Genomic DNA, 17,492 nt, shown 5'->3' with positions numbered 1-17,492 from the left:
ATCTAGATTCAATTATAAGTGATTAGTAATTAGTAAGTTGATTTCATATCATGGAGTCTGGATATGATGATATGTTTCCAGACATCCCACTTCTCCCAGAAGCTCCGGGAATGTCCTGCATATAGCGGCTCCCTGACACATGGGAATTAAATACAATCTCCCACACATCGAGCAATTCTTTAGAGAGCGTGAGAGTCAAGTGACATACATAGCGAGAGGAACTGACAGGGAGAGCATCCAGACAAGTCTTTGTGCTATTTTTGCACTGCCCATTGGTTTTCTGTGTGGGTGGACCTCTCTCTCTCAATCATTATCCATCAGTCATTAGTCAAAGTGTCTTGCAGCAATGTGGCAGGGGCCTTCCAAAAAAAATTATAAACTCATTTCACTTTGATGTGTACCCATGTCTGTATAATATAATGACAGTGTTACTCACTTAACTGTTTACAACAGTTAGCCAACTTTTCCACTGCCCTCTGTGGGTTACATTACTGTAAAGACATGCTGAGGTGAGTTTAACAAGCACCATTCCTTCTTTATGTTATTCAAAGTTGCTGCCTTAATATCCTTTTTTGTTGGGGGGGGGGTGGTCTAGATAAAAGAACTGATAACGCAATGTGAAGGCTTGTGGATGCTGTACCAACACATTAACATCCTCCATATTTGTTACCTCTCTTAACAGTGCAGTTAAGAAAATATAGCATTTGATGATGACCATCAAAAAAAACATTTTTGTGTTGTGTAGGTGAAAAATAAGCCTATCGAGCATAGAAAGATGGGATACTTTATAGTTTGGTAATACATAGGGTTTACAGGACATGTGACAGGACAGAATACCTCTGGTGTATGTGTGGGTGATTTGAGATAGAGAGTGGAAGAAAAGGTAGAAATTTTACATTAGCCTAATACAAAGCTTAGCCTATCACACATTTGGAACAGAGATTATTTGCGACTTTAGGATGCTGATTTCTAGTTCTTTTTTTGTCCTAACCCAAGGACATTTTCAAAATTACAGGTTAGCCACAGGTTAGCCTATAACAGGGAACTTAAACTTAAAAAAAAAAAAACTTGCAGTAGCCTGTACTTTTGGTTAAAAGAACCAGATTTTATGCATATTCAGCTTAATTCTCCCCTGAACTGTGCATTCTCAATCACATGCACACAGCTCACTAGCCGGCTAATACCAGAGCGTTTCTCAAATCTCAACTGCAAGTTCCACATTGTATTGTTGTGACTGCTTTGAGACGTTACGACCCCCTAGCATGGCCAATGCAAGCCTAGCTGGTCTAATTAGCTAATGACACACCCGGGGAGGGTTGTTTTTTCTCTTGATTTGGGTACTTCTCTATAGGCGTTTTTCCACCGACAGCGAACCCATTCTTGAACCGGTTCCATTCAGAATTCTTCGAACCCTGGTGCTATCTAGTGAACCAGCCCGCATCTCCACCTGTTTTGAGCCAAACCAAGGGTGCGTCATCAACAATGGGTGTTGCATGCAAAACAAAAGTTAATGAGATGCATACACAGGAGAATGATATGAACAGTTGCCCTGTAAAAGCAGCAGAAATTAGCTGTTCGAAATGCTAGTCAACGTCTACAGTGTAATGCTAGTTGACTAGTTTTGTTTACTATAGGCAACAGTTGATATGGACGGAAAACTCATGCTTTTAGCTTTTCCCCCTTGAACGATAAAGTGACACGCCCACTCCAGTTCGCAGGAAAAAACAACTATTTTCTAGCCTGGAAAATCCAGACCCTGAAAATCTAGAAAGATTAAGGGTCTGGCAAAGAACATTGTAATGGCCCAACTCGAGGGGCGGCAGCAAGCATGCATTTAAAAATCTCACTGCACGCAATTGGATAACACTAGACCATGTTTACTCTGAATGATTTAGGACTTCGACGCCCAATCGGATAACCTCGACCAATATGTACTGTCCTCCAACATTGCAGCGCTGTCTTCATCAGTTTAGCTGGTTCCCGGAATGTTGGGTAAAAGTAACGGGCATCATTGCTCTTTGCCAGAGTGTCTTGCAGAGACAATTCTATGGTGGTCTGGAAGTGCAAAAAAATAACAATGGCAAATTAATTATTTACAAGATTAAAAACAAACGTACAAGTTTAAAAACAAATGTACAAGTTTTTAAACAAATATACAATGTTTTAAGCAAATTTACAATTTTTTTTAAACAAATGTACAAGTTCTAAACAAATTTACAATGAGTGAACAAATTTACAATGAGTGAATAAATGTTTGACAATGAGTGAACAAATTTACAATGTTCGAAATGCTAGTCAACGTCTACAGTGTAATGCTAGTTGACTAGTTTTGTTTTACTATAGGCAACAGTTGATATGGACGGAAAACTCATGCTTTTAGCTTTTTCCCCCTTTGAACGATAAAGCGACACGCCCACCCAGTTAAGCAGGAAAAAACAACTATTTTCTAGTTTGGAAAATCCAGACCCTGAAAATCTAGAAAGATTAAGGGTCTGGCAAAGAACATTGTAATGGCCCAACTCGAGGGGCGGCAGCAAGCATGCATTTAAAAATCTCACTGCACGAATGGATAACACTAGACCATGTTTACTCTGAATGATTTCGGACTTCGACGCTTGTCGGATAACACTACGACCAATATGTACTGTCCTCCAACATTGCAGCGCTGTCTTCATCGAAGTTTAGCTGGTTCCCCGAATGTTGGGTAAAAGTAACAGGCATCATTGCTCTTTGCCAGAGTGTCTTGCAGAGACAATTCTATGGTGGTCTGGAAGTGCAAAAATAACAATGGCAAATTAATTATTTACAAGATTAAAACAAACGCATGTTTAAAACAAATGTACAAGTTTTTAAAACAAATATACAATGTTTTAAGCAAATTTACAATTTTTTAAACAAATGTACAAGTTCTAAACAAATTTACAATGAGTGAACAAATTTACAATGAGTGAATAAATGTACAAGTTTTTAAACAAATTGACAATGAGTGAACAAATTTACAAGTTTTTAAACAAATGTACGTTTTTTACGGAAAGGGTAGGTACAATAGAGACGGAAGTGTGGTCTATCAAACACTTCACCAGAGAATGTCTAATAAGTAGACGGGCTCTGACTTCACACTTCCTAGCCTTCTTGTTAGCTAAAATGTATTGCGAAGCCGCTATTAGTCAGATAATTTACTACTTTAATCCATTTTTATACATGGATTTCTATGCAATGTCACGAAAACATGCGTGCGCAACCAAGAGGCAGAAAGCACCATAGAACAGCAGAGCAATGCAAAAGAGCAAAAGAATAAAACGAGTTTTTGTGCTGAAAACTGCACCAATTCGAAATCACGATGGTTAGAGAATGTTAAATATGTTCAATATCCTCAATAAAAAGTATAAAAAGGATAACGGAATGCATGTCTTCGCCAAAAATGACAAACATACGATGTTATATTAATAATGCAAATGAACGGCAAACTTTGAAATATAGTCTGAAATGAGATGTTATTATTATTGAGACAACAGGGGTATACAATAAAATCCGATTGTAGCTTACAGCAGCCGACTATTTAGGTTAAGTTTATAACGTTGTGGACGGCCACCAAGCATCTTCTGCCTCACGGCTGCGCGCGCATCTAGTGTTGTTGGTAAACGGGAAACCAGTGTATAATGTCATGGTTGGTGGGGGTGCCGCAGTAGGGGCAGAACATGGCGATACCAGAGAATGTACGTTGGCTGTTGCTCTGTGCTGTTTGACTGAAAGAAAGCTCACGCAGCTTACCCTGAGCTTACCAGGCTCACGCTACTGTTCGAAAATACCTCACTTCCTGTAGCCACTACTTCCGTCTATTGTACCTACCCTTCCCGTAAAAAACGTACATTTGTTTAAAAACTTGTAAATTTGTTCACTCATTGTAAATTTGTTTAAAACTTGTAGATTTGTTTAAAAAATTGTAAATTTGTTTAAAACTTGTAGATTTGTTTAAAAAATTGTAAATTTGTTTAAAACATTGTACATTTGTTTAAAAACTTGTACATTTGTTTTTAAACTTGTACATTTGTTTTTGTAGATTTGTTTAAAAAATTGTAAATTTGTTTAAAACATTGTACATTTGTTTAAAAACTTGTACATTTGTTTTTAAACTTGTACATTTGTTTTTAATCTTGTAAATAATTCATTTACCATTGTTTTTTATTTTTTTTTGCACTTCCAGGCCACCGTACAATTCCATTGTGCTCTCGCGAGAACTCTTTTCTAGTTCAAGCTCTGAACCAAAGTGCCACGTTCTGAACCGTGTTTTGTTCGAAACCGCTGTTTTGTTTTGTTCGTGTTTGGTCGAAATGCTCCGACCAGTTCAAATGTTGGTTCGCAAACGGAAACGGAGCCGGTCTTCTGTCGGTGGAAAAGACCTATGTTAAGCACATTCTGTTGCAGGCACCTTTGGGTAATCGCTCTCCCACTGGCACCTTCTTTCTATCTTTTGAACATCATACTGATTTTAGCATACACACAACCACATGAACACACTTGCATACATGTTTTTACTTTCCCTTAGACATCTTTTGGTAACCGTTATTAGTTTATTTTGGTTACTTTAAAATAAATACTTTATTGGTTTAAGTTATCTCTGTTGTCCCCTCTTTATGTTGCATCTCAGAGCCAGCCGTAGCACCAGATATTCAGAGAGTGAGCACATTGTTTACTTTATCGAGCTAACTATTCCATTTGAAGCCTTTGAAAGGAAGAAATCAAAGTATGCTGAACTGGTAGCATAGGTAAGAGAGCTTGGCTGGCAAGCACACAAGACCAGTGGATAGAGATTCTAGAGGCTGTATAAGTCAGCCACAACACTTCTACTAGACTTTGTTTTTTTAGGTCGGTCACTGAAAGGAGCTGTAAAACAGTTACCGTAGGCTGCTGAAAAAGCAAATCAGTGGTTATGGCTGAGGCGATCACAGACTACTAAGCATTGCCGTGACAAATGGGATCTGTCCCATTAAAATTGCTCATATACAGTAGCTTTGATTAGTTCATGATCAGTGCAACTCACAAGTCGTCTATGGCCTATCATAGTCCTTCATGTGATATCTCCCTTACAATCTAGGCTATTTATGTTATCTGGATGAAAGAAGCATTGCAAAATGTGAAAATTATAGTTTAAGTGGACTGGTAATGGTTTAAATGCTTGAGCATGCTTGAACTGTAATAGATTACTGCCAAACTGTTGAAGTTTCGCCTACAAGAGAAGCAAATCATTGGCTATAGCCTAATGAATGAAATGAAATGAGATGGCTGTGGGTGAAAGAGACTAGTGTATTGTCGGGCCGTGGGATGTTGGAACAATGAGCATTGGACTAGTTTAAAAGAAATGTTTCTAAATATCTAATGAGTGCTGTGGATGAGGCAGCTGGCAACAAGGGAAAAAACACGTGATGGCTTTTAAACACAATTGGCAGGAGGGAATAGACTCCACTGGGGCAGCTGTGGGCTGGTAATTCATAGCAGTAGCATCTGTGCCAAACACAGCCAAACAGATGCACCCAACTACTTTTCAGAATAACATATCAACAGAATATATAAGATAGATATTAATCCAGGTACTCCAAATACAGTGACAGCAAGGAAGGGACCAGTTTAAACAAATATTAAAATAAGATTAATTTATGTTCATTGTCCGCCATGATGGATTCTGACAAGATTTAAACAAATCACAATGTTAAATGGCCCCAAACGACAGTGTCATGGGTTCGCAAGGGGAGAGCTGGACCGACGTGCAGGGCAAGTCGAGGTAAAGCAAGCTTGGAGCGGAAACAATAATCTTTAATGGAACTCGGCAAACCACAATACGGCAACAACATAACATCAATAACCGACAAAGACTGGAGACACAGGGTTTAAATACACAGGGGTTAACAGGGCACAGGCGAACAAGGAACAGGAGACAGGTGGAAACCATAATTAAACTAACAGACTAACGAGAATCAGGTGAGGGGTGGAGACACAGGCAAAATTAACAGAAACAAAGGAAGACACAAGAGAAGCTTCTTTAGGCTTTAGGCTTCTTTAATTTCCAAAATCAAAAGGCCACTATGGGCAAACAATGGAAGAACATGGCGATGAAAAACAAAGACTTGATTAGAATATCACACAAATACAACTGAAAGGACTTAAATACAAACATAATGAGCAAAATAGATACAGGTGAGTGCTATTAAAATTCAGGAAAGGCTGAATGGACTAGGCATGCATTTGGAGCTGAAGCTGGAACCCGGACTAGAGTAGATCCAAGAACTGGAGCTGTAACAGAGGAACGAGGCACGGCTGCTGCGACACATTAATCTTATTTTAATATTTGTTCAAACTGGTTTAACTAATCCAGGATTAAAATGAACGACTCTCTGGTTAAACTAGATGTACCGCAGAGTGGTACAAAATATGATCGCCGCCCAGTCCAGCACATTTTTTCCACAAAAATAAATCACGCTGAAAAAGGCCTATATGATTCTAACTGTCTCACTAAATTGCATTATCCACACTCAATTCTCACTGGTATCTGCTAGACAACAAGTACCAAAACATGAATAGTTCATAGATTTCACATGTAAAATTCATTTTATACAACCCCACCCCCATCTTGCCTGTTCATAATTCTGAGAAATTCTTGTGTGCATGTTTATGTTTATGTGTGTGGGTGTGTGTGTGTGCGTGCTTGTGTGTGTGCCTGCGTATGTGCCTGTGTTTGTGCATGTGCATGCATGCGTACATATGTCTACTGTGTGAGTATGTGTCATACATATGATTACTGTGAATGTATGTGTGTGTGTGATCTGTTTATGCACATGTGTGCACATGGAATGGGTTAAGATGACCCTTGGAGGGAAACATACGGAAAAAATTGGTCATCCTAGGCCCTACGATTCTCAAGATATTCACAGAAAACTGTGTCTGCCCTACCCTCCTTTCGGGGGGTCCAGTCCAGCGGGGGGGCTACAGATCAAAACGAAAAATGATGGTTCCATGCTATCCATGTGGGGTTACATGCCCACCATGTTTCGTGTACCCCGGTCTTTCAGTGTCCCAGGAATCCTTGTTGGTGTACGGTCACTAAATGTACACATAAATTATTTTATTGTAAGGCTCCCCATGAACGAAAGTTAACAGTAAGTAATGATCCTACACTTTCAATTTCGTGCAGTTTTGACCATGTCAGCCAGAGATATTGTGATAAAAACACCTAATTTTTTGCTTTTTAATTTTTAACTAAGTGGTGCTATACATGAAATAAGTGGTAATGGGATGGGTTGACATGTCCCCTTAAGACCAACATACAAAAAAAGGTGGACCTCCTAGGCCCTACGGTTCTCGAGATATTCACAGAAAACGGTCTCCGGCCACCTACAAGCCAGTTGGTGTATTAAGGTTTTGCACCTACGTCATAATGTCATGTGACCGTTTGTTTACAACTAGAGTGGTAGGCAAGAATGGTAGGCAAGGCACTGCAGAGAGTGGTAGGCAAGCCAACAGTCGGGTTGCATAGGCTACACATAGTTACAAATAGCTTCAAAATTGAAATTTTAATATCAAATATTGACCGGGATGCCGACCACTTGTGTATGCCCTAACAGTTGGTTTTACAATAAGAAGCAAAAAGGCGACGAACGACCGCTTAGCCTACCTATCCTCTTGGTTGTGGAGGATGATCGTTAGCAGCTGTGAAGTCTTTTATTCTCAAGATGGCCTAATGGTGTATCCTACTATCTACAAAGACGTAGGCTAAAATACAACTATCTACAGTCATCCAAAAATGAATTGCCAGAGATAGGCTATGAAAGGAAAAAGTGCAGCATTTTAAACATGGCAAGATTTTTTTTACAGTTTGTTCTAATTTGTCTCGTGAAATTCGTGCTTGTAGACATCAATCACCTATCTCCTGTCCTTCTATTTCACGTTATCATGAGTGTCATTTGATTATATAATCACAACAAAAGTAAATAAATGAAAACAGAATAGGCTTATGTGCTATAGCCTACAGGTCAGTTAGGCTAACTCCCGTCTGTCAAAATAAACTGATTTGATCCTATGAATTGTTTAGCGATCACACACAACAACTTAACACAGCAACCTCGAACACCACTGTTGAACCTAGGCTACTGCTTCAGTCATGTAAGAAATAAGCAGTTTATGAATTATCTTTACCCGTTTAATCAAGTCCACATGAATAAAATAACAGCATATTTAAAGGCTGAGCTAGCATAACAGCCTAATATAGCCGATGCTGCAATGAACTAGTAAAAAGGTTTCATACAATTAATTAACTTTATCACTCACATTCTGATTTTTTCTGGGTGGTTATATATCCATGCAGATCGTCTTCGAATGAGTCATCGCTGTTATATGTTATAATATGTTACAGGATTCATGACTTTAACGACATAATGTTACATGATGCTGACTGACGCTGCATGGCTATCTTATGTAGGCTACCGTTTTAACGTCTGCTGAGTCTACTGTCTACCAAAACCTGTCGCTGTTCAGTTCAAGTTAAATTATCAAATATTGTTTGATTTTGTGTCAACTTTCAAAGGGAAGACATGTTCCTTTCTGGTCAAATTTCACAGCTTCTAAGAAAGTCTATCGTCTTCGTGTAAACCGAGTTTTGAACAGAGAAAAAAAGTAAGGCTACCATAGGCTACATGCCGGTTCTCCCATAACGTTATCGATACAGATCAATGCACCAAATCAGGGCGATTTTAGCGAAATAACGTTCCTGTGGCTAGCAAATATTGAACAATGGGATAACGTTTCATCATCACCTTTATTGATGCCTGAAATGTTGACATTGCTGAAATACAGAGATGTAGCCCACTGAGAGGCAGGTGCAGACAACGATGTTCAATGGGTTCAACTTGTCCCTTGCCTACCAGGTGGATGTAAACAAAGCTATAGAACCTAGAATATGTCACATGAAAAACGTTAATAGTAACATAAATTAATTTATTTTGTGGCCCCCCATGAACGGAATTCCACGAAACTTGGCATGCATTTAGAGGGTGTCATAATGATCCTACACTTCCAATTTCGTGCAGTTTTGACTATGTTAGGTCACAGATACCTGCGATTACAACACCTCATTTTTACTTTTTTGTGTTTAACTAGGTGGCGCTATACATGAAAAGAGTGGTTATGGAATGGGTTGACATAGCCCCTTGAGATCAACATACAAAAAAAATGGTCCTCCTAAACCCTACGGTTCTCGAGATATTCACAGAAAACTGTGTCTGCCCTACCCTCCTTTCGGGGGGTCCAGTCCAGCGGGGGGGCTACAGAACAAAACGAAAAACGATGGTTCCATGCTATCCATGTGGGGTTACATGCCCACCAAGTTTCGTGTACCCCGGTCTTACAGTGTCCCGGGAATCCTTGACGGAAATTTGGACATGCGAAAAAGGAAAAAAAAAAATCTGACTAAACCTATATGACCGCCGCTTCGCTGCGCGGCAGTCATAATAAAACCCTATTCAAACCTAAATTTAGGCCTTAATTAGGATTGATTTAAATAATGTTGGTGTAACCCAGCCTTAGAGGCTTTTTAAATTTATCCGTATCCCTTCCTTACTGTCATCGTATTTGGAGTGCCTGGATTAATATATTTCTTATATTGGACCCTTATCCAAGAGCACCCGATACCGCGGATGTAGGCCTACGCTATTCAACTAGAGCTACCAGCCATCTGTTCTGATATCAACAGGATAATATGAATTAGAATGAAGTTTGGAGGTGGCTGTGGCGCAAGTGGCTGCAGCATCCATAATAGTACTCTAACAGTGTTAACCAGCAATAGGATAGACTTACAAGGGGAAAGGTCTACCTGGCTTCTGAATTCCTCCTGTTACTGTCTAACTCCCCTCTAAATATCCCCAGCTGCTGTTCAATCATCATCAACTACTACAACAACAACACATTGCATTGTGTGTAGCATTTTTCAAGGCACCCAAACATCAAACACATCATCAAAACATCAAACACATTTGGGTCCAAGTGCCCACAGTGAGCCGGATTCGAACCTGACCTTTGGTCAATTCCCAAACCCACTCCATCTTTCTCTCCCTCTGGCTTCCTTTCATTCATCACCGTCCTATCTGAATACAGGCAAAAAAACTCAAAAATAGTATGAAGCGTATGACTTACCTTTAGTTCCTGACATTTAGACATGGTATTTATCTATAGTGCAAATAAAGATGGAAAAACAACTAGAAATGTAATGCCAGAGGAATTACAATAGTGGATGGAAAGATGCTGGCTTAATGTTGGTGGGGAGATTCCTGGAAAAAAACATTGAATCACTTAATCTTTGAGTTCATACAAACCCACTTACCAAAAAACCTTGTGTGTCTGGTGTTCTTGAGATATTACACTCAAGGTGGGTTTGACCTTGACATTTGACTTCATCATCGAGTCCAGACAAATGTTCACACCAAATTTGAAGGATGTAGGTCAAGCCGTTCTGAAGTTGTGACACAAGCACGAAAGCTGGCCTTTGGAAAATGTCGGCCTAGTTCAGAGAAAGCCTAATTGTATGCAGTGCAATAGGCTACCTGCAAAACAGGGCTTTCAGTTGGGAAATTCAAGGTCTCAGTAGCATACAGACATCACACACAACATGCACTTACAGCAGAAAGGGTAAATATAGTATATACATATAACATACATATACATATAAAGTATATACATATAACAAAACTCCACTGGACACTCCACAGTGTGCTTGAGGATGATCAAGCATGAGACGCTTGCCGGGACTGGCCTGTAGTTCTGTGTGCATGGTAAGGTGCTCAAGAGAGTGAGTGTCATGGTGAAGGTGCAAAAAGCAGTCCAACAGTAGTCCAACAGTGCAACAGTGCAATAATAAGCAGTCCAACAGTAGTCCAACAGTGCAACAATGCAAGAATAAGGTCTAGAGACCAGCATAAATAATATGAACACATAAGAGAGTAATGTATAATGGAGACAAGGTAATATAAAAACTATGTCAGTGCAAGAATAGGTTGAGGTTGTAATGGTCACCCATTAAAATTATGTGTTTTATTTTGAGCATATACTCATTGGTTTTGAGCATGTACTCATTGGTTTTGAGCATGTACTCATATGGTTTTGAATGTTACTGTTTGTATAATAGTAATTATGTGAGTCATGCACATTAGATAGGCTACCAGAACTGAAGTAAACACATGGGTATAGAGGACTGATTTTCACACTGGTAATGAGGAACTCTGTCAATCAATGGGAGGCGTTCTTGGAACAGGTTCAAAGTTTTCTTATGTTCTGCTATCACGTAGGGCAGCGGGTTTTTAAAACCGGACCGCTGTGCCACTTCCTAAAAGGACATTGTTTTGTTTGCTCGGACATTTAATTATTCCACGGTCTTGACCTATTGGACAATATACTGGACAAATTGTTTTGTGTGTTGTTTTGGGGGGATTTTGGGGTTGCTGGCGCAATGCGCGCACTTTGTTTTGTTGATGAGTGAATGAATGGAGCAGGCCTACTGTAGATTTCTTAACCCGCCGGAATAATAATTCTATAAAGCACGGAGCTTTATCGTTTGTGTCTTTGTGTGATTCAACCGTGTTTGGTAAAACTTCCTGGGTTTATTGCGTGGAGGATCCATGTTTGTATTTTTGGTTATTTAATGCATGTCCACTACTTTGATGGCAAGCATAGTGTAATGGAATAGTCGCCCCGCACCTTTTGATGCGTATTGTAGCCCTCTCTTTCGGAAGCATTAGAGAGTGTTTGTTACAAGGTAATAGGGTTACAGCCATTCAGTATTGTAGCAGAAGCCATTGGTCATGTGTGCTAATATAGCATGAAAAACAGTGTAGCAGTAAAACAGTAGTAAGACATTAGGCTGTGGACAGTAGTAAAACAGTAGTAAAACAGTAGTGGGCAGTCAGTACTCAAACACGGAGAGGGTGGAGAGGCAGACAGACTATGCAGAGAAGTCTATCTTTCCTCTTCCCTTAAGTGAAGCATTGAACAGTTCAATGGCCCTGGGGACAAATGACTTCCTTAGCCTTTCAGTTGTGCATGGCAGTGAGTGAAGTCTCCAGCTGATCAGGCTCTTTTGCTATATAATAGTAATAAACAGTGTTGTATAAAGTACTAGAAAGCAATACTTGAGTAAAAGTACAAGTATCGTACTAGAAAAAGACTTTGGTAGAAGTGAAAGTTACCTTTTAGAAAATGACTTAAGTAAAAGTCTTAAAGTATCTGATATATACTGATATTTAATGTACTTACGTTTTTGAAGTAAAAGTAAAAAGTAAAAAGCATGCGTTTTTATTTTGAACTTTTATTGTGAACTTTATTTAGGCTTTCTTATAGTAAAGCATAAAGCATATTCAGGGTTCCCATATCTTCTTAATCTCACTCATCAAATCAAAATCACATTCTTTTCTAGGACTTTTCTGGCACAATTCTCTTAAGTTTAAAGAACAAACAGCATATTTTTAGAGCTGACATCAAAGAAAAAAACAGAAACAGAAATGTCACTTTTGTATAAACTTCAGGTAAAAATGAAAAATAAATAACTTATTTCTTTCAAAGAAAATGACCTGCTGGTAGGGAGAATATTTTGGTCATGTGGTATGAGCATTTCTAGGGCTTACTCCCCAGGTCACCATCTCACTCTCACACACACACACACAGGGCACACACCTATGTCCAGCAGCTACTAATATGCCAGTCATTAGTTGAAACTGAAAAGGTGTCTGTTCATCTTCAAAAGAAGCTGGTTTTCAAAGTTGCTAGAATTCAGTGCCCGGGAGTTTCAGGCCCGAGTTTCAGACCACGTTTTCCATATTGGTGGAAATTGGACAAATCAAGCAACATTTCAGCTCTTACTATCCTGTAGTTTTTATTAGTACCATGGTTCAACAAATGTGTAAAGGTTATATAATAATTCACTTCAACTGAGAAGTTAACAAAAAATATTCCACTATTCCACAAGTTGACAAAAACAGAAAGAAAGAAAGAAAGAAAGAAAGAAAGAAAGCCTTTGAAATGTAGCCTATCCCACGCTTCCACAAAGAGGCATATTGAACTAATGTTTAGGCTACATGTTTTTTACATGGGTAGGCTATATTGTTGTTTGGTGATTTAGCCTACTCCTTTACTACACCCTCTTTTGAGCAAACAAGGCATATACTGTAGGTTTATCATGTAGGGTAATTGCTCTTTCTTACCTCTCTACTTGTCCCTGTAGTCATGGCCTCCTCATCACTAATTTCGGGCTCATCATTTTCAGTGGTCAACTGGTTGATCTGCTGCTCAGTCTCTCCTGGCCTCTTTCTACCATCCATCCTTCTAGTCCGTGGGCCAGATGAGATATCGGTACCACTCAAGGTGGCAAAGGTTGCTTATACTTTTTGAAAAGATACATGTCTGTAGTTTGCATTTTTGTATGATAACCCTTCTGGAGTCACAGCTAAATTAGTGTTATCAGCTGTTAAAGTTGCCCTCCCATTGAAAAAACACATTTTAGTGCCGGCTCGGTTATCCGTATCTGAGAAAACAGATTTTTTTTCCCAAAAGTGAAGCGGCCCACCGGGAAGTCCTGCGATGCTGAGGCAGGTAGCGGAGTGTTCAGCTTCACAGAAAGCTGCCAATGTACAGAAACATTTCTTGCAAATATGGCCACGGCTGTATGACATTCTCTTCACCACTACCCTGTTCACCGAGTTCACCACTATCGTCGGGGTGGTCGTCTATGACAATGGGAGGTCCTCCAGTAGGTGCTCGTGCTTCCATGGCGGTTTCAGTTGTGCGTCCTCCTCCTTTAGCAACAAACAAGCCCTGAAATAGAGCGCACAGCGTGCGTAATGCAATCTAGGAGCAGTGATTCACCAAACCTCCCTTATTGTAGTCGCACACATTTCTTCTAATTTTATGTTTTAGTAACGAGTAACGAAGATGCTTAGTGGAAATATAACAGAGTAAAAGTATACATTTTAGGAAATGTAGTGGAGTAAAAGTGAAAGTTGACATAAATTTAATGAAATTTAAAGTGAAATTTCTACTTAAGTACAGTAACGAAGTATTTGTACTCCGTTACATTACAACACTGGTAATGAAGCAACGTTTAAATTCTAACTACAGATCAACAGGATTCCAATGGTATTTCAACTAAAATGAATATTGAAACAATGTTGAAATTTCATTCAAACTAAAGATCAACGTGATTTCAATGGTATTTCAAATCAATTGATATTAAACCTCAGTAAACCACTATTAATCTGGCTAGGCCTAGGTATGTCTGGTTTAGGCTACACAAGCTTGCATAAATAACCATTGACAACAGTTTGAAAAGCAAGTGCATTTATTAACTCTTCTTCATCTAGAAATTCACGTGTGCTGTGCTTTCCTGCCATCCATTCAGTATAGCATCCATAGCAGTTGCAGTCAGCCTGATCCTCCACCATCCAGTAGCAGGGGGGGAGAGACCGTTGTTAGATAATCTTCAACTGAACAACAAACTAACAGCTAAGCCTAAAATCAAATCATTTTACGCCACAACCTACCACTCATACAAACGTAGTTCAAAACGAAGGCTGAGTTTCAGCTAGTGACTGTTTGCCATAGAAGGCCATTTCCCTCGTCAGGCCAGCTATCGTTAGGAAAGGCGGCTGACAATTTGAGTGTGAAGGCTTAGCACTACCGCCGCCACAGCACACAACCGCGAACCTAGAAACATTCCCGAGGTCTAGCTAATGTAATATAACTTACCTACTGAATTCTCGGTAATCGCATTATTAAGTTATGAACTTACTCGACGTAATACCAATATTACCAATAACTAACTAGAGTTAAACGTAACGTCCTCTCTAGACGTAGCAGCTACGAGTGTGTTGCTAATTGATGGCAGCTAACGTCAGCTTGTTTGCTTACTTGTCTAGCCGAGTCGTTAAAAACAGACTTCACATAGATACTCGATTCGAATATTATATTCGATATCCATTCAAAGCGATTAATTACAGGATGTGTAGGACTAGTTTAGTGCCTGATTGTATACAGGTGGACCCGCAGCTGATTACTTTATGACCCTTCTAAATGAGCCCCCTTTGTGATGTCATACAGAGAAAAATACATTTTTAACTTTTTTAATCCCCTATTGCTCAAAAAGTATGAACTTTTCAAAAAATCTGAAATGATAACTCTCTTGTCCAATTCAAGACCTACACAACGGTTATTTCAACATATACATTAAGCAGTTAGAGCCGCATTCATTTTTGAAAAGGTATAAAGAAAAGGTTATAATAATAAGAAGAAGAAAAAGCCAGGAGATTTCAAGATAGTGGATTCCATCCACTATAATAAATCAAAAACATAAAGGGAATGGTTTTAATTTCATGATGGAACAAAACATTCAGTACTTGCAGCATACAGTAGTTGCAATATTTTATTATAGTGGATGGAATCTGGCTTCTTCTTATTATTATAACCTTTTCTTTTTACTTTTTCAAGAATTAATGCGACTCTAACCGCTTAAGGTACAGACATGTTGAAATAACCATTTTTTAGGTCTGGACAAGACCTAAGACAAGAGTGGACAAGAGTTATTTTTTCAGATTTTCTTAAAAGTTTATACTTTTTGAGAAATAGGGGATTAAAAATGTTAAAAAGCTCATTTTTCCCCCATAGGCTTGAATGGCTGTGATGTTATAATGGCCTAAAGCCAGCTGTGCTCGTTAAGCTCCCAGAGTAGTTCCCAGGCTGGCACAGGTGTCACCTGTGAATCCAACTGTCTCAGCTTCTAATGCATACAATCTGGCGCTCCCCAAAACTACACATCCTGTTCAAGTGTTTCCTGTGTGTCAAAATAAAAGTCACAGCCATATCTCATGCTTTGCGCATTATATCTCCAGAACAGCTTGACATATATGCTTCAAATTTGGTACAAGTGTTTGCATGGACTCAAAGATGAAGTGAATTGATGTTGGAGGTCAAATGTCAAGGTCAAAAACACCTTGAGTGTTATATCTCAAGACCACCTTGACACACAAGGTTTTTTGGTACGGTTTGTATAAACTCAAAGATTAAGTGATTCAATGGTTTTTTTTTCAGGAATCTCCCCACCAACATTAAGCCAGCAGCTTTCCATCCACTATTGTAATTACTCTGGCATTACATTTCTAGTTTATTTTATTTTATTATGGAAGGATTGTTATCAACAGATAACACTAGATAAACTTTAAGGGAAGGGAATTATGAAGATATTTCAGTGCTTTGAGTCATGAATTACACTGACTAAACATATAGAAACTAGTATTACTCACTTGTGCCACGTGCCATATCAGATTTGTGATACTGCGAGCCTTATTTGATGTGTTTTTTTTTTTAATATAATAGTTGTTGAGTTCTGTACTTGTCCTCCATGCACCATTTATTTCTATAGTGTTCATAGATAAGCAGTGTTATAAGTGCATCAACTTTAATACAGCACATAAACATTAAGCCCCAGTATCCCATTCCCTCGTTCTACACTAAAAGAAAACTTCAATGGAAATGGTTTAGGACTAGACTTTATCCAGAAACTATCCCTAAAACAGTCACTATCCATCCTTCTAACGATAATTTTGATACTTTGTTATTTGTTATTGTTACGTGCCCTTGTGTAGCCTACTTTGCTGTTCTTGTCTCACCCTCTACCTGCATTCTCTCTACCTATCATTATCCTTATTGTGTGCAGGTGTGCTGGCGTCTGCGAGTTGGCCTGCCTATAAAAGCCGCCTTATCCAACATGGCCGCAGCTCGATCTCGGATCACACGCCGTTTACAGACCGCTGACTCTATTGTCTCCGTTTCGCTACTCTGCTCAAAATTCTCTTTTCTTTTCTCGTTTTTCGAACTGACTATTGTAACTGGTGACGGGCCGGTAAGTTTTTTGTTTGTTTTCCCACTTTATAATAGTTGGACGTTAGTATAGAAGGTAAGCCGTGCGGAAGACTCACGCATTTTTATTTTGAGGAGGTAAGGTAGAATTTCCTTAAAACTATTAGAAGGTTAGGAAGCTTGCTAGAATCTGTTTTATTTATTTATTTATTATTGTGCTTTCGAAGCATTGGCATCGTTGCTGAAGTCTCAGTTTGTCCAAAATAAATTAATATTTATATTTTTCTTATCCCTGACTCCTGGGCCGTTCTTATGTTGTGTATCCATTTTCATATTTTATTGGATTCATAACATAAATGGGGGCTCGTCCGGGATGAATTAATTGATTGATTAATTAATTGGCTAATTAGTTGAAACATTTCGACGGTCGAAAATCCGCCCGATAGTTGTCAATTTTTTTGTCTGGTGTTTCCCCACTGCCGTGCAGTTGCTGACACGCGTGTCCTTTGTTCTCTTTGCAGTGTTTATTGTTAAAATACACCAGTATTTAGTCTGTTAATTGACTCAATGTTTTTTGAAATTTTGTGTTTTGTGAGTAGTTGCTGTAGCCT

Source organism: Alosa alosa, chromosome 12, assembly GCF_017589495.1.
Source record: "Alosa alosa isolate M-15738 ecotype Scorff River chromosome 12, AALO_Geno_1.1, whole genome shotgun sequence".
In the NCBI taxonomy this organism is placed as follows: Eukaryota; Metazoa; Chordata; class Actinopteri; order Clupeiformes; family Clupeidae; genus Alosa; species Alosa alosa.
The sequence above is the reverse complement of the archived record's forward strand: the minus strand, read 5'-3'. Positions refer to the sequence as shown.